General features: G+C 41.8%; 1 pseudogene across 1 annotated transcript in view; it reads left to right on the top strand.

Moving 5' to 3' along the window:
- The window catches only part of LOC311107129 (serine/threonine-protein kinase D3-like), a 55,260-nt pseudogene that overhangs the window by 8,922 nt on the left and 25,289 nt on the right, over nucleotides 1–21,049 (top strand). The window lies entirely within an intron of this gene.

Here is a 21,049-nt window from a genome sequence, read left to right as displayed (position 1 = left end):
CTGAGGCACAAGTCTTGTTTAGCGTGAGACAGTTAAATTGGTCCTAGGAGATATGGCTCCTTGCCAATGAATGCAATAATAATGGTCACCAATGGTGTCTTTTTGTGTTCTTAGTTATCAAATGCTCATTGAGTTCTTCCTATACCTGATTGTTGTATAGTGGAAGTCCAGCAAGTCTTTGGACAAAGCTTTATTATTATTTTTTAAACCTTATGACATGAGTCGTTAATATGTTATATACTAAGCAACTTCCATTATTCTGGCTTTGTTATTATGGCCATTATTCGACTACATGCATTGTGTGACATGAATGACATGTCAAGGTGACTGGAGCCATGGCACTATGCTGTTGGTGAATTAATGTCTGACCACCCACCCCTCCCCCACTCCTGCATGTGGAGCTGTGCTGTGTTGGTGGAGTGTGTGTTTCCTGCTCCAAAGTGCCATAGGCTAATCATTCGTTTCAGCCAGTGCACAGGACAAGACTGGAACAGCAGAGAGAACAACGATTAACTACAGATGTAGGATCTTAATTTGATCACTCTTTTGTCACATTTCTTGTTGCTGCAGGATTATTTCCCTGCTGTAGCAAACTGGCTCAAATTAAGATCCTACATCTGTACGTGGCCTAGATCCTGGTTTATACTTTCTTGATGAAGTTCTCTCTATCCCCATTTCTCATTAGGCCTGTAACTGATGCATCTGATGGTGTGGTGTCATAGTATGAATATGACTGAGCTCCTTTTCTCTCTTATGAAGACTACCACCCTTTCAATAGGCCCTGGTAAAAAGTAATGCATTATATAGGGAATAGGGTGCCATTTGGGATGAACCCCTGGTGTATTGAAGAGCAAAGATGAAAACGAGAGAGGGAGAGAGAGAGAGTGGGATAGAGAGAAAGTGGGAGAGAGAGCGAGAGAGAGAGAGAGGGTGGGAGGGAGAGAAAGAGAGAGAGAGAAAGAGAGGGAAAGAGAGGGACATTTCACTTTACAGACCATACTCAATTCAGGGATGGGTCTTTTTATGGCATATTATCAACATTTGGTAAATGTAAATGGCAGCTGATTGTGATTACTCTGGTTACGACTGAGCTTGTATTATTTGAGCCAGTTCGCAGGGGGCAATCCGGAATCTCTCTAAGCTTTAATTCATTGGTGATGCTGCTGCTTCTGTTCCTTGTATGTTGGAGAATAAGAATCACATTTTGCTCTAAGATACATACAATGGAATTACCTTTCTTTTAGCATTTTGTTTAGTACCATTGCACGGTTCATAATGATTTATATAAACTTATATGATTGCCCTTTGTATTAAGGGAGGCACTATTATTTTATAATCTCCACAAATCATGATATACAGTAAATATACAGCCCTGGGGGATTTGGTGAAATCAGTTGAGCAGGTTTTCATTGTTGTTTCATTGTCTTATTGATGTTCATTCCTGTAACTTAGAAGGATCCCTAGAATGGATAACTGTGCTTGGTGGGATTCTCCATCCGTTCTAGCTCTGGTTCAGTGCGACTTGCTAATGTTCAGGAAGGCTCAGCGTTAGCCACACTAACAGAGCTACATCCGACAATGTTGACATGCTCCCTCTTTATTGGACAGGCAAGGGTCATTATCACATTCCTGTAGAATGTGTTAAGCTTTAAGGGCTTGGATCTCTGTAGGAGCCTTTGGCCTTGCTTAACATCCCTTGCCTGGTTGCGTCCCAAATGGCACCCTATTACCTATATAATGTACTACTTTTGACCAGAGCTCTGGTCAAAAGTAGTGCACTACAGATGTAGGATCTTAACTTGAGCCAGTTTGCTAGAGCAGGAAAATAATCCTGAAGGATTAATCCTGGAAATGTGAATTATTATGTGATTATAATTCATGGACATTTTTATAGGGGTTGATACATTTTTCGTAAGGGGAAATCAAGTCTGAATTTTCTAAGTGGAAATTACAAACTTCAGAAGTCTTTTTAAACCTCAAATACACTACACGTTTTAAATTTGCTGCATTGCAGGAAAGTTCTCCTGCAAAAGGGTGATCAAATTAAGATCCTACATCTATATAGGGAATGGGGTACCTCTGTGACCTGTTTTATGGAGAAAACTGCTGAGGGGCTTGGAACTCGTCCGAAATCCCTTTTCAGACTATGTAATGTGTGATATGTTAGACCGTGTAAGGCCGGCAGTGGGCTCTCTGGTTTGGAAGTCTTAGGCAGCGTCCCAAATGGCACCCTATTTCCCAATAGACCCTGTCCAAAAGTAGTGCACTATATAGAGAATTGGGTGACATTTGGGACCCAGTAATGACATTTTGAAGTTCTATATACGCATCATCGAAGGTAATAAAAGTAATGAGGTGCATAAAGCGTTTTCTAAAATGTCAGTGAGTTTTTGGACACTTTATTTGGGTAGTCCAGATCTGCTCTACAGATGGTCATACTATCAACAAACTATCTGTTGATAAGCAACTGCTTGCTAAGGTTACGGTTAGAGTTAGGGTTAGGTTTAGAATAATGGTTAGGGTAAGGGTTCATGTTAGGACTAGGGTTAGAGCTAGGGTTAGGGTTAGTTGATAGCTAGTTGTAATGCTACTGATAGTCTGTAGAGAGTCTGTAGAGCCTCTACAGATGTACTATCCAAATAAAGTGTTATCGAGGCATTTTCAGATGAAATACTGGTGGTATCCACACTTAATGGAACTCATTCAATTAAATGTATTACCAATGAGAATAAAGCCATCTTCTACTCTCATGGAGTCTACGTTGTGTATGTTCTTCCTCTTAATTGGTTTTGTTGTTATCCGTGAATTCGTCTTTCGGAAATATTCTGTCTTCCACAATAAACTAAAAGAGAGAACATTGTGAACATTGTATTTTCAGTTCCTGTCTGCAAAGACCGCTTCCTTTTTATTGAGCTCCTGCGAGTATCCCTCAATAGTATTTCTAGAGAGGAGAAAAGTGACATCTATGTGTGTCTGTATTGTGGGGGCCTGTGCCTTCCACCATTGGCTGTCACATGGTGTGGATGGTGTGGATTGGACACGCTCACTCGATGATTCATGGGTTAAGCGATAGGCAACGGTTGCGTCCCAAATGGCACCTTATTATCTTTTTAGTGCACTACTTTTGACCACAGACAATAGGGGTATAGGGTGCCATTTGGTTAAATATTGCCAGTGTGTCCAGCCATCTGGCCAACTCTGCACTCCTTTCCTCAGCTCAGCGTGCACTGACCTGCCTGTCTGACATTCACCTTCATTATTAGATGGAGGTGGAATTTATCTGTCTTGAGCTAACACAGACCCTGAAGTACTGCTGTAGGATATATCTTGTCTCTTTTCAGAAAGTCCCTGTCAGACAGTGCTATTTTTTCTACGTTGAAAGCCTTTTGTCCCTCACTGCGAAAAGAAACAAGAATAGTCTTCAGTACAATACCGCGTAAAAATAGCCAAGGACCTTTGGAGTTATACAAAAGCGTGTTTCTGAGTAGTCGACTCAAACACTTGGAAATAGAATTGTGTTATCTTAGTTGTCTCAGTAGTCAATACTATGTATTCATTCTGACATTCCCTAAGGCATAGCTGGCTGTCAACATCTCTGTGCTCCTTATCGTGAATCGTACTGATACAGTGGGGTCTTTTCAGTACGGAACTAGGAAGTGGAGAGAGAGTATTGAGATCTACTGATGCCCACTGATTGTCCAGTAGGAAATCTACAGTATGTGGATTCTGTTCAGCCATGCGAAACAGGGCCCTAAAGGACAAGACACACTGTAACGAACCGTGTGCAGTAGATCACCTGCTGGGTGTCGACGAATGGTTAGAGTCAACGTGTAGAATCATCGGGACCTGATCAGAAAATCATGGCCGCGATGTTCTGTGGTCAGATGCGATAGGACGGCTGCCCTCTGCTGATAACAGTTCGTCGGTGCGGTCTGTTTTGTCCTTTAGGTTTAAATGCAATGACCCTGCTGGCCTCACCACCTCATTTGAGGAAATATCAGCTTGGCTTACTGATAGCTTCCCACATGAGGAAGGAGAACATAGGATTTGACTGGCATCAATGTCAAGCCCATTGTGAGGGCTGGAGGGACATACGTTGACCCGGCCGATGAGGAACAGAACAGTGATGTGGTGTGTATCTTGCAGATGCTGTTAATTGATAACAGTGCATCACTTTTCATATGATCTGAAGTTTGCTTTCTTAAGTCAAATAGGGCTACGCCATGCCCGAAAGCTAAACTGTGATTTGACCTACACTTAATGCCAGTACACTGTATGTACTGTGTGTGTGCCTTAATGTACTGTGTGTGTGCCTTAATGTACTGTATCTCCCACTGTAGAATACCCTCACTATTTTAGACCCATTAGTCTGACAACAGGCCTATTGTGGCATCAACCCCTCCCGGTCTGAATTAATATTATTTTAAATCAATTGCTTTATACAGGATGAGCCAGACCTTGTGTTGTCCTTATCTCTCCCTGAGAGAGAGAGAGAAGAGAGAGAGAGAGAGAAGAGGAGAGAGAGAGAGAGAGGAGAGAGAGAGTGAGAGAGAGAGAGAGAGAGAGAGAGAGAGAGAGAGAGAGAGAGAGAGAGAGAGAGAGAGAGAGAGAGAGAGAGAGAGAGAGAGAGAGAGAGAGAGAGAGAGAGAGAGAGAGAGAGAGAGAGAGAGAGAGAGACGAGAGAGAGAGAGAGAGACGAGAGAGAGACAAGAGAGAGTGAGAAGAGAGAACGCAAATGGAGAGAGTAAGAGGCAGAGAGAGATACAGTAGTCTAATGCTTATGGCTTCCAGTTTACCAGCCTCAGAGACCAGTGCTCTCATCTGCTCAACAGAACAGTCAGATGTGTGATCAGTCATTGGTCAGCCTGCTTAAGGGGGAGAGTTATCTCTGTGCATGTGATCAGGCTTAATATAACCTTCTCTGAATGTGAATTTCCCCTAAATGTTAATGTCAATGGCTACGTCCCAAATGGCACCCTATTCTTACATAGTGCACTACTTTTGACAAGAGCCCTATGGACACCATGGTCAAAAGTGCTGCACTGTATAGGGAATAGGGTGCCATTTGGGACACAGACATGTACTGATATGACATACTCATTTCCTATACCATAATACAAATGATCATCCCTTCAGAGAGCAAAAGTAATTGAGATTTGATTATACTGTACGCCGTTTAACCCTACCATTTGAGGCATGTTTTTCCAAGAGCTTCTTGTCTGCACAGGGAGGGAGATATGGGGGTTTTTGGCTTATGAATTGGAAAAACTGTCCCAAATTGCCTCAAAAGGCAGTTTAATTAAAAGCTTTATCTCGCCTTACTGGGATTGTATGTGCACTCCCTCTATGGTTGATTGTGAGTATCTGGAAGCCCAGTGTTTGTTGATGTCTTTTGGCAGGCAGCCGTTTTGAGTGTGTGGCTTCCTCTACTCTCCTGGTTGATGTCATTTCCATGGTAAAAGGACCCATGAACACAACCGTGAAAGTTTATAGGACCATGTCAAATCTGGTGTCAATGAAAGCTAAGAGTCTATATCTTTTAGAAATTAAGGCCTTTTATACATTTTCTAATCCTAAATATTAGGAATAAGCAAAGGGATTTCTGGTCAAACAGATGGAAAAGGGGTCTTAGAAAACATCTACCAGAAAAAGTCTTAGAAATACATCAAAACACAATAATGTTGAAGTAAAGACCCCTGCCAACTAATATCAACACTTATATTTAGAGAAATTATTTGCCTTGAAATTCGGTTACCAAAATCCCACATATCTTTAAGATATTTAAAAATGTCTCTCCCTCATGAGGAGGGAGGATCATTAAAGTTCACAGAACAATTAGTTATAGTGTTTTTACTGATATCTATTTGGTTTATGAATTATTAAGTGATTAAAACAACAAATTATGTTACCAAATTGATAATGGAATTTCAGAAAAATCTTTAACGGAATTACTGCAATTGAATTGGCTACAATGGGAACTCATAGTAGTCACAAAATACAGTTGGGTCACCTGCTACTGTCCTCCTTTCCACTGGCATACTGTTACGTTCAGCTCATAACTGTTTTCTTTCTCTTTCTGTTGTCTGGTGGTCAAAGTATGTGTGAAAACAGTCTGGACAACCCCTCCCTTTCACGCTCCCTCTCTCTCTCTGCCTCTCTCTCTCTCTTCTTTCTCTCTCCAGTTAATGGCACCTCTCCCGGCTCTTACTGACACCTACCCATGAGCCCCCTCTCTTTCCATTTACTGTAACCAGCATCCTTACCCACTGAGCGCCAACTAGCACCGGACGTTCATGGACATTGAAAAGTAGTTGAAATTTGGTCAGTCCACCTTGTCCACAGAAATAGTTTTTTGTTTTGGGGATTGGCCGGAACAGCTTTAATTTCAACGTCCATAGATGTCCATTTTTGGTCCGGTCATGGCTTGATTTGGCCCAAACATAGACATCCATGATTGGTTTGGATTTGGTCCAGTCTGGATCAGACCAAATCTTAACCAATTATAGACGTCTATGTTTCACAAGTGTAGAGAGCACAGTACAGTACAATAGAACACAGTAAAGGAAGAAAAAGTTGAGCAGAGTATACAGTACAGTTCTGTACTGTAGAGTAGAATAGAGTAGAGTTCAGTACAGTAAACAGTAGAGCACACTAGAGTTGAGGACACTATAATGTACTGTATTAAACTGTGCTGTACTGAACTATACTCTATTTTACTGTACTGTACTCTACTTTACTGTACATTTACGTCATTTAGCAGACGCTCTTATCCAGAGCGACTTACAGTTAGTGAACACATTTTTTTTTTTTTATACTGGCCCCCCATGGGAATCGAACCCACAACCCTGGCGTTGCAAACGCCATGCTCTATCAACTGAGCTACATCCCTGCCGGCCATTCCCTCCCCTACCCTGGACGAATTGTGCACCGCCCATGAGTCTCCCGGTCGCGGCCGGCTGCGACAGAGCCTGGATTCGAACCAGGATCTCTAGTGGCACAGTTAGCACTGTGATGCAGTGCCTTAGACCACTGTGCCACTCAGGAGTACTCTACTGTACTGTACTGAACTCTACTGTACTGTACTCTACTTCAGCGATTCTCAACTGGGGGGTCGCGACCCAACCAGCCCCGGACGTTGATGGATGTTGAAAAGTAGTTGAAATTTGGTCAGTTCGCCTTGTCCACAGAAATAGTTTTTGGTTTTTGTTCCTGTCCAGACCAGCTTTAATTTCAACGCCCACAGATGTCGATTTTTGGTCCGGTCCGGCCTTGATTTGGCCCAAACATAGACGTTCATGATTGGTTTAGATTTGGTCCAGTCCAGATCGGACCAGATCTTAACCAATCATAGACGTCTATGTTTCACAAGTGTGGAGAGCACAGTACAGTACAGTACAATAAAACACAGTAAATTAAGAAAATGAAACTTATTCTACAAGAACCAATATCAATCCCTAAAAACACAACCTTGGATAGCTTTCCAGATTTAACCGATAAATTGGTCCACATGGAAAACTAAAGGCATAGAAACCATAAATGACCTGGTAGTAGGAAATACATGTATTTACATTACAACTTTAATTGACCAATGTAGATATTTTCAAATACATGCAACTTAAACGTTTTATATCACAACATTAAAATGTTAAATCTTTTGGACATCAGAGCAATCTTGAGTCAGAAAATAGGTAAGCTAGGTAAGCTATACAAAACCTTGCAGAAAGCCTATCCAACTGATCTCATAGAAAAAAAATATAAACTATTGGACTTAAAAATAACTGATATTGGCACAAGATGGAGGGAATGTTGGAACATAACTAACGAGATTACAGTTAACGAAAATCCATGCTTAATACAGTATACATTTGTTTATAATAATTATACAAGATACAAAATTCACTATTTCTACAGCACAACGGAAAAGTCATGTCTTAATTGTAAAACTAATAATGACTCAATAATCCATGCCTTCTGGGAATGTTATAAAGTCAAAAAGTTATGGGCGGAGTTAGAAAGTTGTATTACAATGTAGAAGTATTACAATGTAAATGAACTTTTAATCCGTCTGTCTGCATATTTCAAGACATGGCATATAAGGTTGCAGTGATGGGTTGGACGATACTTTTCTCATCAATCATCTTTAAAAAACATAAACTTAAAAACAGGAAATCAACCAATCCTCTGTTGTTAACGCAATGGAAGGGTAAAATGCTTTATTATTTAAAAAAATAAAGTGCGTGGGCTACGGAGAGAAACAAAATGGTGCAGTTTGAGGCCATTTGGGAGAAAGTGATGCGGGCGCTGGAGATGGGGGTGTGTGCTACTGGATTTGGGAAGGTGTGATGTAGTTGATGTTTGTATGATGTTGTCGTTTGTATGTGTATGTTCTGTATTGTTTATAAAAGATAAAATAAAATCTTACAACAAAAAAAGAACACAGTAAAGTAAAAAACAGTTTAGTTCAGTACTGTACAGTAGAGTACAGTACAGTACAGTAGAGTACAGTACAGTACAGTATAATACAGTACAGTACAGTATAATACAGTACAGTACAGTAGAGTACAGTACAGTACAGTAGAGTACAGTACAGTACAGTATAATACAGTACAGTACAGTATAATACAGTACAGTACAGTAGAGTACAGTACAGTACAGTACAGTAGAGTACAGTACAGTACAGTATAATACAGTACAGTACAGTAGAGTAGAGTACAGTACAGTAGAGTACAGTACAGTACAGTAGAGTACAGTACAGTACAGTATAATACAGTACAGTACAGTAGAGTACAGTACAGTAGAGTACAGTACAGTACAGTAGAGTACAGTACAGTACAGTACAGTAGAGTACAGTACAGTACAGTATAATACAGTACAGTAAAGAAAACAAATGTTTAGCTAAGTGTAGCTCAGTACAGTATAATCCTGTACTGTACATTAGAGTGGAATAGAGTAGAGTTCAGTACAGTAAACAGTAGAGCACACTAGAGTTGAGTACACTATAATGTACTGTATTGTATTCTACTGAACTATACTGTACTGTACTCTACTGAACTCTACTGTACTGTACTGAACTATACTCTACTCTACTGTACTCTACTGTACTGAACATTGGTACGGTCCAGACCAGCTTTAAATTCAACGTCCACAGATGTCGATTTTTGGTCCGGTCCGGTCTTGATTTGGCTTAAACAGAGACGTTCATGATTGGTTCAGATTTGGTCCTCTACTCTTCTCTACTCTGCTGTTCTGTGCTGTTCTGAGCTGTTCTGAGCTCTACTGTGCTGTACTTTAATGTCCAAACTTGTGAAACATAGACGTCTATGATTGGTTCAGAGTTAGTCCGATCCGGACCAACCAAATGTGGTCTTATTTGGGGGGCGGAGCTCATAAAAATAATAGCCAGTTTGTAGAATAATACCCAAATATGCAAAGGAGGATATTGCATATTTCTACCTTTGTGTACCTATTTAGAATAGATCAACATGAAGAGAGGGACATTCATGTCTATAATTATGGATTTCTGTGTAGTACAGACCAGGGACCCATGATGAAATTCTGTTACCGCAATTCTGTTACCCGGTGTACATCCACTTCACTTACTGTAGTTCAATAACCAAAAGAGATTTTTTCAAAATCAAGGTGTCATGTCATAGCTGACACCCAATTTAGCATAAGCAAAAAACAAACAAACGTTACCGTGGAATTGCCCTTGGTGCACTGCACAGTAATCCACAGTCAGTCACTGGTGAGTAATGGTTACATAGCTGTAGCCCTAATTAAATCAATTGGCCCTTGTGCCTTTTTTTACTTTCTGTTTTTACAATCCTCTCAGTTTTATGTTTGGCTCCCTCCCTGTAACGGCTTTTAAGCATATTTGTAGCAGAACAACCAAGTAGTTCATTCATTGTTTCCAATTCCACCACCAAACCACCAGATTCAGCAGTGAAAATGTCCATCTTTGAATGAAAAGTAATGAAAACTATCATAAGGAATCTATTATTTTAAAAATAAAAATAAATATGTGTGTGTAGAGCGGTGTTGTGGCGTTATCCAGGGAGAAAGCACAGCACATCTTCCATGTGAATGTGGACAGACAGGGGGACTGAGTTCTCTTCAGGGGTGCGTCCCAAATGGCACCCTATTACCTATATAGTGCACTACTTTTGACAAGGGCCCATAGGGCTCTGGTCAATAGGGGCCCATAGGGCGCTGGTTAAAAGTAGTGCACTATATAGGGTGACATTTGGGATGCAGACCAGGAAAAATTTACATGTCCCTGAGATCCACTGTGCTTCATTCACAATGCTTCAAAACATAGGCTACATCTCAAATGGCAACCTATTCCCTATGTAGTGCACTACTTTTGACCAGGGTCCGTAGGGCTCTGGTCAACAGTAGTGCACTATATAGGGAAAAGGGTGTCATATGGGATGCAGACTCTGTTTGTTCGTTTTTCACATAATTTTCTCTGGTAAATGGGGAAGTTATCATAGTGACCAGGGAATATGGTGCCATTTGGGATGCAGCCCTGGGGTTCTGCACTGGGATAGGATTATCCCCGTGGCCAGGCAAGGGCACGATTATACGATCCCCATTAAGAGTAGCCGAGTTTCATCCACTAGGCTTTAATTGATTATTATATTGAAGTGCCTTCCAGTCCATAGGTAGGCAGCGTGTAAATATTGGAGAGTGTAATTGTAATTTCCTAAATGGGGGGTGGATGATTTCTAGTCACCTCTTACATTGTTCCTCACCTGCATCATGTATCTGCTGTGTTCTCTGGTGAAGAGGAGGAAGTGCAGAAAGTTGTATCATGTGTGATGTTATCCTAATGGGACGAAAAGGTTATTCCATGCTGCTGAAACTGACAGGGACACCTGAAGCTTTCAAGTCTAATTTGCATCCCTACCTATAAGTTTAGCCTACTTAACTCATGATTACATACTCTTTCGTGTATGAGTGGATGGATGCATAAAGGTTGAACCTCTCTGACAGTTCCTTGTACTACCCTGGTATTTATGGTGTTGAAACAAGTCCTGCTGAGACTGAGGTTGTCCAAATATGGACACCGTAGGTATTGAAAGTTGTTGTTTAACTGCATCCACAGCAACTGTTAGTGGCAGGGATGTTACTGATATTACGGAAACAATATTATAAAACTGGTTGTTTGGATCCTGGTTGCTGATTGGACAAGCAGCGTTCCAAGCCGTGGTGTGTTGGCCGTCACTGGCACACTATGCCTGCTAAACAGTTCCATCTGAAAATTATCACTTGGCCTCCATAAGAATAATCTTGTTCATGTTGCTGTCCGAATCATCTCTTGTATTTATCTAAACTCGCACCAGCCTAGCATTTAGTTTGGTAGAGCGGGGGATAGTATAATTCTCGCTGTCTGCCTGTCCTACCTCAGAAACAATGTTTCACCTTCGAATTTTGAAACTCTGTACCATACACAGAGAGTGAATAGTGCCCAGACTCAGCCTAGACCAGACAACTTTTTCGGAGCTAGGCAAAATCACGGATCAACATCATTATCATGGACATATCCAAGTAAATGCCAATAGCAAAAAATATCAAACAAACGAAAATGCAGCTAGTGTACTGTCATTCGAGGTTCAATGTTTGAGTTAGCTGAAGTTGGCTAACTAACTAGCAAGTGACACGAACGTTATCCAGCCTGCATAGTAACCATTTTGTTTAGAACGGACGACCAGTCCTTTTGCATAGCAACTATGCAAAAATAAATAATGGGTGTGTTCGTAAATTCAATCTGGAGTGCCAGAGTGCGCTCAGAGTGCACTCTGGGCGTTTGTAAATTCAGAGTGTTGTCAGATTGTCCGTCCATAAATTCAGAGCGTTTCGCTCTCTGAGTGTTCAGAGCGCACACTGGACGCTCTGACCAAGGAGTTGGGTTCATCCGAGCGTTCTGATCTCACAACGGCAGTCAAGCACCCAATCTAACTGGCTACTTTTGGCTAGCTTGCTAGCTACTTCCAGACACAAATGAGAGAACACCTCAGTCTGACCATTTTACTCGCCTTAGCAGAGCTGGTCAGGCAGTTTTCATGTTACCAGAGCGTTGGTGACTGTAACAGTGCTGCTGGCAACAATTTAATTATGCTTCTTTGCCGACGTTTACTGACACCGGCCATATTCAACCGGTGTTGAACGTTCATAAATTCATCAGTTATTCTGCGCTCTGGCACACTCGGACGAGAGTGCTCTGAAATCGGAGTAGATAGCCAGAGTGAATTTACGAACGCACCCAATGACTGGGTCGCGTCTGTAGCAACATGACTAACAAACAACCAGATTTTTGTCAGGACTATATCTTCAGGTGGAACAATGAAATTGTATTAGTTTACTTATCAAAATTACTTTTTAATGATAATATGTAATTCTTTCTTATTTTAATATGTTGGTAACAGTTTTATGAAAGCAATAAGGCACACGAGGCAGTGCTGTATCATGAATGCAGTCACAGATAAATGGAGTCAGTGCTGTATCATGAATGCAGTCACAGATAAATGGGTTGACTGGACCTCCTCTATCACGTCAGGCAGAACAACGCCATTTACCTGTGACTGTATTCAGCACTGCCTCTTGTGCCTTATTGCTTACAGTCCTCCTCCCTGATTATTTGCAGTGAACAAGTTTGTGATGTGTTGACATTTGACATTATGTCAGTATGCATGTTGACATTTATTTTCCTCGCATACTGACCTGCTGGAGTCATTTCCTGGGATACTGCTTGTCTTTGCTTGTGGTGTGTGCGTGTATGATAGCACTGTTTACTAATCTATCCTGATAACCAGGTAGCAAGGAAGCGTAAGGGATTGTCCATACTAAACGTAAAATCAAATTAAAGTGCATTGTTCAGTTTGATGTTTTAGGAGCTAACCGATTTGCATTTTTAGATCATTTCAAAGACACTTGATCACTGTCTGTGATTTTTCTTCTTGTGTTTTTATAGCAATGTAAGTATTTACATAGCGCCATCACTCTCCTGGGCTGTTCCCAAATGGCACTGTGCTCCCTACATAGTACACTACTTTTGACCATCATTCTATGGGCCCTGGATAAAAGTAGTGCACTATATCGGGAATACAGTGCCATTTGGGACGGAGCCATGTAGTTATGTTCCAAAGCACTCCCTGGTGATGAATAGATTGTTTCTCTTCCTCCTCTGCTCTGTGGAAAGGGGGGATGAGAACTAATATCCGTTGGAGGAGTGGGTGTAGGGTGGGTTTCTGTGGACGTGACCGGGCAGTGTGTGCCCCGTCTCCTCCCCTGGTCTGAACTGTGGATGGCCCTGTGTATGGTGTGTGTATGGCCCAGTGGGTTAAACTGCCTGCCTGTCTTGCTCTGACATAGCAGTGACTTCCTGAGTCACAAACATGACTACTGATGGCTAAGAATGAAGAGTGACAGAAGGGAACTGCTATTAAGTAGTAGTTGCTAAGAACTGTATGAATGCATCTTTACGTCTCAGAATCTGAGATGGATAAAGAAGACGAACATGGAAGATGGCTGACTTTTGGTTTCTATTGAGCCTTCAAACGCTCTGGTTAAGGATGCTTTCTTCTTTCAAACACGAATTTAAGCCATTGTAAATAAATTACATAGGGATACGAAATGTTCTGCCTTCACACATATCAGCCCACACACAAACTCACGCACATATACACACACACACGCATACACACACAATCCCCTCCCTTAAAGGGGCAAGAAGGGCACAGGAAGAGCTCTGTAATGTGAAAAGAATGCTGGCGAGAGTCATAAACAGGTCATGGATTAGAGCTAAAACACAGTCAAATCATTGGTCTTATATGGACCCTCTTTAAACACAGTCAATCCACCATGCAGTGTGAAATGACCAACAGCGAGTTAAATCATGGCATTCTTGTCGAGCATTTTCTCAATGCTACCTCTCAGACTCCCACATACACAGAGCCTAATGGGCCCCGGTTCAAAAGTAGTGCACTATAAAGGGAATAGGATGCCATTTGGGACATAGCCACAGTCAGACTCTGCAGTCAGTGTGTTTACATATTCTCTACACGTCCAACTGTCTCTAAATGATTAGGTAAACTCTCCGAGTTTGCCTGGAGAACAATGTGTCTCTGAGGGCTGGGTGGTGGTGGTGTTCTCAGATAGGTATTATTTGTATGATTGGAATGGTGTGTGTTGACTGTTTCTAATTTATGAGACCATCACAGATCAGAAATATTACTAAGACAAAATGGAAGACAATTTTCTTTCATTTCTTGTTCATGGCACCATTTCAGAACAGAAGAATGGAATGCACAAACACCCTGCCTCTGTTCCACAAAGAGCCTTTGAGAGAATCAAAACAACACTTTTATCTCTCAGTTGTTGGGCTGTGAAGACTCTGAGCTATGTACCTCCTAGAATCTACAGCACTTCCTCTGCACAGGAACATGCGGTTTGTAACTTGGTAACAATAATGTTATAGGTTATGTATGGCAAAAATGTAGTTTGCTCTACCTAAAGTAGACAATGGAAATTCTGAAATGAATTAGCATGCTTTATACCTGTCTTATTAGTCAAGATCTGAAACCATATGATCTTGAAATATGTGTGCATAACTAACTTTCTTGCACAAATCTTCAATTGACATCACTACATGATTTAGCCAGAGTTGCTTGACTGAGATAATCTGAGAGTTCTTTATGCGACCCTCCAGGATCAGGGCTCTCTTGCAAAATAGATGACATCTGAGTGAGTGAGACAACCCTGGATGAATAAAAGTAGCCTGTATGTATAGTATACAATATGAGGGTAACTGATGGTCATACAGATGGGAATGCACAGCTGGCTGTTAAAGTAACTATCCAGTGAAAATCTCACATTTAAATGTTCAGATTTTGTTAACTCACATCCAAATAATGTTGTTGACTCATCCTATAGCCGTATTTGTGGCCAAAGCATGAATTGGAGAAAAAACACTTAAAACCCCCCCACCTCAAACGTATCTCAAACAGACGGTTTCAAATATGTTAGCTATTTTAAAGGATGATGTCATCCTTGAGGATGAGATGGCCAATCAGAGGTCTACTCGCATAAATATTTTCAATGACCGGTATACGCCCACACCATTCTGTGGCTGGGGTACACCCACACCATTCCAACAACGAAAAGCTTATTTTTGAACATACTTAATGGAAGGAAAAGTATTTCACTCATGTTGTAATTCATTATAGGTCATATTTCATAGAAATCTGGAACCACTGAACAGTTACTTTAAACTCCAGCTGTAATGGTATTGGGACCCACTCCTGATGTTAACAGCATGGGCTTGCGCTATGGAGTTTTATGAAATGCTCCACATGCCTGAAAGCTTTGTGTGAAGGACACACATACTGTATACACACGTGTGTGTGTGTGTGTGTACACACAAGAATGAGCGTGTATGCATGCACACGCGCACACACACACACACACACACACACACACACACACACACACACACACACACACACACACACACACACACACACACACACACACACACACACACACACACTCAGGGGCTAGAGGTCATGTTGGTGCCATGTTAAATGAAGGTAGCTAAAGACACAAGATGTTCTCGTAATGATAGACAAGAGCAGTTGTGTACATCTGAACAGTATGTGCGTCTGCAGGGAGGCTTAATGGTTGGCATTATTATGCAGACAGATGGTACTAGCCTAATGCTAACTCTGTTCATGCTCACAGGGAAAACCTATGGAGATAAATGCCTCTGTCTGCATCCCAAATGGCGACATATTCCCTATGTAGCGCACTATACCTATGGGCCCTGGTCTAAAGAAGTGCAGTACATAGCCTAAGCCTCTGTGTTTGTCTGGGTCAGGGGATTGTTTGAATGTGGCCGTGTGTGTTTTCTATGAGTACATAGATTGGATTTGATCTGCCTCATATAACCTTATCCAATGTAAAAAAAACAAAAGGCACCTAAAGGACTCTCATACCATGATAAACAAGATTATCTGGTCTGATGAAACCAATATTGAACTCTTTGGCCTGAATGCCAAGCGTCACATCTGGAGGAAACCTGGCACCATCCCTACGGTGAAGCATGGTGGTGGCAACATCATGCTGTGGGGATGTTTTTCAGCGGCAGGGACTGGGAGACTAGTCAGGATCGAGGGAAAGATGAACGGAGCAAAGTACAGAGAGATCCTTGATGAAAACCTGCTCCAGAGAGCTCAGGACCTCAGACTGGGGCGAAGGTTCACCTTCCAACAGGACAACGACCCTAAGCACACAGCCAAGACAACGCAGGAGGGGCTTCGGGACAAGTCTCTGAATGTTCTTGAGTGGCCCAGCCAGAGCCCGGACTTGAACCCTATCAAATAGCTGTGCAGCGACGCTCCCCATCCAACCTGACAGAGCTTGAGAGGATCTGCAGAGAAGAATGGGAGAAACTCCCCAAATACAGGTGGGCCAAACTTGTAGCGTCATACCCAAGAAGACTCGAGGCTGTACAAAGTACTGAGTAAAGCGTCTGAATACATATGTAAATGTGATATTTCAGTTTTTTATTTTTAATACATTTGCACACATTTCTTTGTCATTATGGGGTATTGTGTGTCGATTGTTGAGGATATATATATGACTGTAAGTCGCTTTGGATAAAAGCGTCTGCTAAATGGCAATAAAAAATATATATTTTTCATCCATTTTAGAATAAGGCTGTAACGTAATAAAATGTGGAAAAAGTCAAGGGGTCTGAATATTTTTCGAATGCACTGTATCTTAGTGGTTACTACTGTATTCACTACCATCATGTGCTTTGATAAAATAGCAATGAATACCGCCTGTCTACCTTTGTAGTCGACGTAAATAGATAAAGTATTTGTTTAGCAGTAGCACACTTACAGGGTTGGATTGGACATAGTCAAGCTAGCCACCTAGTTTCATGACGCTGATACATTTAGGTTCATTTTCAAGTTAAATTCAGCTTTAGAAGTAAATTGCTGTAATGGTGATTGAAGATGTTCTGGCACTGAGAGACAAAAACAATATTTTTCCCCCTTCAAAATAACCCAAAAAAGCAATATCATATTTTTATCAGAGGAGAGTGTCTCTCGTAATGATTTGTTTAGGCTTGGCCATCCAAATGAATGAGGCCCACTGCTTGACGACGGGACTTTGGACGTCATGGCGACCTTGGCCCACTCAGCCATACTTCCTGTGGTTCTATGCTAAGTGTTCTAGTGAGGTGACAGATCAGTGAGGTGCAGGAAAAACAAGCAAATAGCTGTTTACCGTTCTGTTTCCTATTGGGCTGCCCTGTCCAGAGCCTCTCTGCTCACCCAGCACACTGATAGATATATTAAAGGCTTGATAAGAGGTTGGCCTATATAAGGGGGTAAAGCGGCTGTGTCTGTTTCAGACTTTAAAGAACAAGACACACCTTAACAAATGTCAGCGGTGCACCGTAAAGGTGTCGAACGGTGGTTATTCTTTCAACATGTAGAATCGTTGGGAATTGTAAACTAACAGAAAATGAAGGCCAATGTTCTGTGGTGTCCTATTATGTACACCACAGCAGCACACAAACTTCCCTGGGTTCTGTTGCAACTTCTGCTGGTTCTGCATTTGCAGTATCTTCTGCACGATATGCACACATAGCAGAAAATACACATCCCCCTCACACACTCATCATACGTATTCCTTTCCTGCAGTCAAATGACCAAATCAACCTCTAGTGGCCTCATGGGTGGAATGTTATTAATATTTTTCATAATTTCATAATTCATCAATATAATATTTTTTTTAACGCCTGAAATCCGGTGTTTCTATGTCAAACGGTTTTGTTATATTTCAGTCTTCTGTGATGTATATAAAGTGTAATATTGGGGTGCAAACTCAGAATTGAATACATTTCAACTCTATATCTGACATGGAACAGGTGTCTTCTTTTTTTTAAGCCCATAACCATGTGTGTGAGGTGTATACTTTTGTTTCAAAGTAGATTTGTTTAAGACTACCAAGAAACACTCTGTGCGACCCTGATTTAGCCCACGTGCAGGCTTTGCAGTGTAGTATAGATGTTTACAGATTACTGATACTCGACAAGCCGGTGCATACTCTTTTGCAACCACAAAGTAACCCAACCTGACCAAAGACGCTACATGAGCCAGTGCCTTTGAGAGAGGGCACTCTTTTGGAGTACTGTAACAGAGAAAATCCAAACGTGACCATAAACGATACATGAGGCAATGCCTTCTCTGCTCTGGATGTTCTGATGTGAACCTGCACTACATCCACCCTTGGAGTCGTGATCATTTGCCCTCGATAGAGACTTACTTAGTCAATGGGCTCAGATAATGGCAAATGAGTGCTGTAGAGATTAGAGGTAGTATGACGGGACTGGGCGGTGGAGCCCAGCTGTTTGACGGATTTGTATAACACAGGCATCCTGCACAGGGACGAGGCCACCGCTGCTGCTCAGTCTGGTCTGCTCTGACTGCGGTTCCTGGGTAGCGAGCCGAGCAGAGAGGGGGTCAGCTTGGGGACGAGCTGGAGGATGAGGATGAGGGTTAAAACATGACCCAGACCTCTTGTCTCTCCTCAATGGTTCAATCCTGTTAAAACGTCTTACTGGCATGGCAGACTGAGTAGTCGGTGGTTAGGAAACCCTCTGTAGCGCTTTCCTGCAGTCAAATGATCAAATCGCCCTCTAGTGGCCTCATGGGTGGAATGTTATTAATATCTTTCATTATTTTATCATTAATAAACATTATTTAAAACAATTCCCAAAATCCTGTGTTTCTATGTCAAACGGTTTTGTAATAGTTCAGTCTTCTGTGATGTATATAAAGTGTAATATTGGGATGCAAATTCAAAATTGAATACATTTCAACTCTATATCTGACATGGAACAGGTGTCTTCTTTTTTTTTTGCCAATAACCATGTGTGTGAGGTGTATACTTTTGTTTCAAATTAGATTTGTTTAAGACTACCAAGAAACACTCTGTGCAACCCTGATTTAGCCCACTGCAGTAAAGGTTTTGAAGACTGATGAGAGTGTGGATGAGGGGATTGTGTGTATGCAAGAATTAATCTCGGTTAATGGTGGTTTAGCACCAAGGGATCAGCTGTTTTCACGAGTTCACATCGCTGCTGATTTATTGCTGCTTAGTCACACTCTGTAAGATGTGTTCACCAATCAAAGTGTGGGCCACTGACGAAAATGATAAAGCTACGGAGCAGATAGTTCGGATAGTTCGATTCTCAGAATATTTATTATAACAAAGGGGCAGGCAAACGGCAGGTCAAGGGCAGGCAGAGGTTTGTAATCCAAGGCAGAGTCAATCAGGGACAGAACGGCAGGCAGGCTCAGGGTCAGGACAGGCAGAAAGGTCAGAACCGGGAAGACTAGAAAACAAAAACTTGCGAACAGGAGAAACGGGAAACACGTTGGTAAGACCTGACAAAACAAGACGAACTGGCAACAGACAAACAGAAAACGCTGGTATAAATACACAGGGGATAATGGGGGAAAATAGGAGACACCTGGTGGGGGGTGGAGACAAGCACAAGACAGGTGAAACAGATCAGGATGTGACAATGTGAGTCGAAGAATCTAACCGTTGTTGATGGTTGTGGCAGGTACAGTGTGTGGATTGCAGACAGATTGATCCATACTACGCAAGTACGAAGTTGGCAGTTTTTTTTGTTCAATGGCTCCAACATAAAACTATGTCATGTCATGATGCACCTTATGACCAGCAATCGTCTCATGGGGCTGATTAGATAGATCCTGAGATTTCGGTTGCCTTATTGGCCCAAGATAATAATCTTTCAATTGTATAGTATTGAATCATGATTAGATTTACTTTATCCTTAAGCCTAACATGAGGTTTGGCCCTATGTCTGACATAAAATACATGGGGGCATATCACGTTGAGGGATCAACCATAAACAGTCACCCTTCCTGTTGCATGTCACATTTACATTATTCCCTGCAGGCTCCATCCAATAGGAGACCTCAATACTTAATTCTGATAGGATAGACAAAGGACATCTCACTTCCTTGTTTGTCTTGCTCGGATTGGTCTGATTTGCATGTACAGTATCTCTATTACGGATGGTAGAGTCAGATTAACTGTCTGATTTGAACTCCTACAGATACATTGTCCTGTCCTCTGGGAGGATGGCTGTATTTTGCTGATGTGTCAATAAAGTTTTTTCTGAAATATAAATGACAGTGCCTTTTTATATATTTTGTTGTTGTTGCCTTTAATACGTTTTTTTTAATTATATTTTACTATTAGCAGAGGTCAACCAGAAATTGACCCTTAAAGGCACAAAGTAGCCATAAACAGGCCTATGTGGTTTTGTCTTCATGGGCAACTGCTTGACTGAGGACTGCATATGCATATTTTATGGTGATGTATAATTCGGGGTCACAGTGCCTTGTAGTAGTTCAGTATGTCAAGTGGTGGCATGTTGCTTCTGATGTCCTCTGTATGCTGTTGGATTGAACCGGGTTGGTTGGCTTGTGGTGTGGTGTATGATAGTATCAGTGACAAGCTGTTTGGACGGTGGTGTACTAGCTGGCACATCAGGTCAGTGGCTGCTGGCAGATTGTTTGGGTCCGGGATGTGTTATGGGCTTGTCAGTTGGGTGTCATATTGTTTGGGCTGGAGCACAGGGTGGACAGAGCAGGACGGACGGCTAATGGCAGCAGGGTGTCAGTGACAGGATCTCGGGCATAATTCATGACTAGAGGAGATTAATCGCTGCAGCTCCAGAGCCTGTGGGTTCAATTTCCTGCTGTCACTCTCTGTGCTGCCTGGCTGGCTGCTGCACACACTCCATGCAAACTGCACTTCACTCGTTTCTTGCTGGTAGTGTAGGCCTACAAGGGCCCCATCCATAATCCGTTCTGAGAAAGAAAAAGTTCTGTCAAATTGGAATGTCTCTATATGCCTTAACCTAATCCTGGACTAAAAAGTACTTTCAATGGAGAATCTCAGGCCTGAGTCATACATACATACCAGGGGTTGGAAC

The sequence above is a fragment of the Coregonus lavaretus genome, assembly GCF_964263955.1.
Source record: "Coregonus lavaretus genome assembly, chromosome: 31".
Taxonomy (NCBI): Eukaryota; Metazoa; Chordata; class Actinopteri; order Salmoniformes; family Salmonidae; genus Coregonus; species Coregonus lavaretus.
The sequence above is the reverse complement of the archived record's forward strand: the minus strand, read 5'-3'. Positions and strand labels throughout refer to the sequence as shown.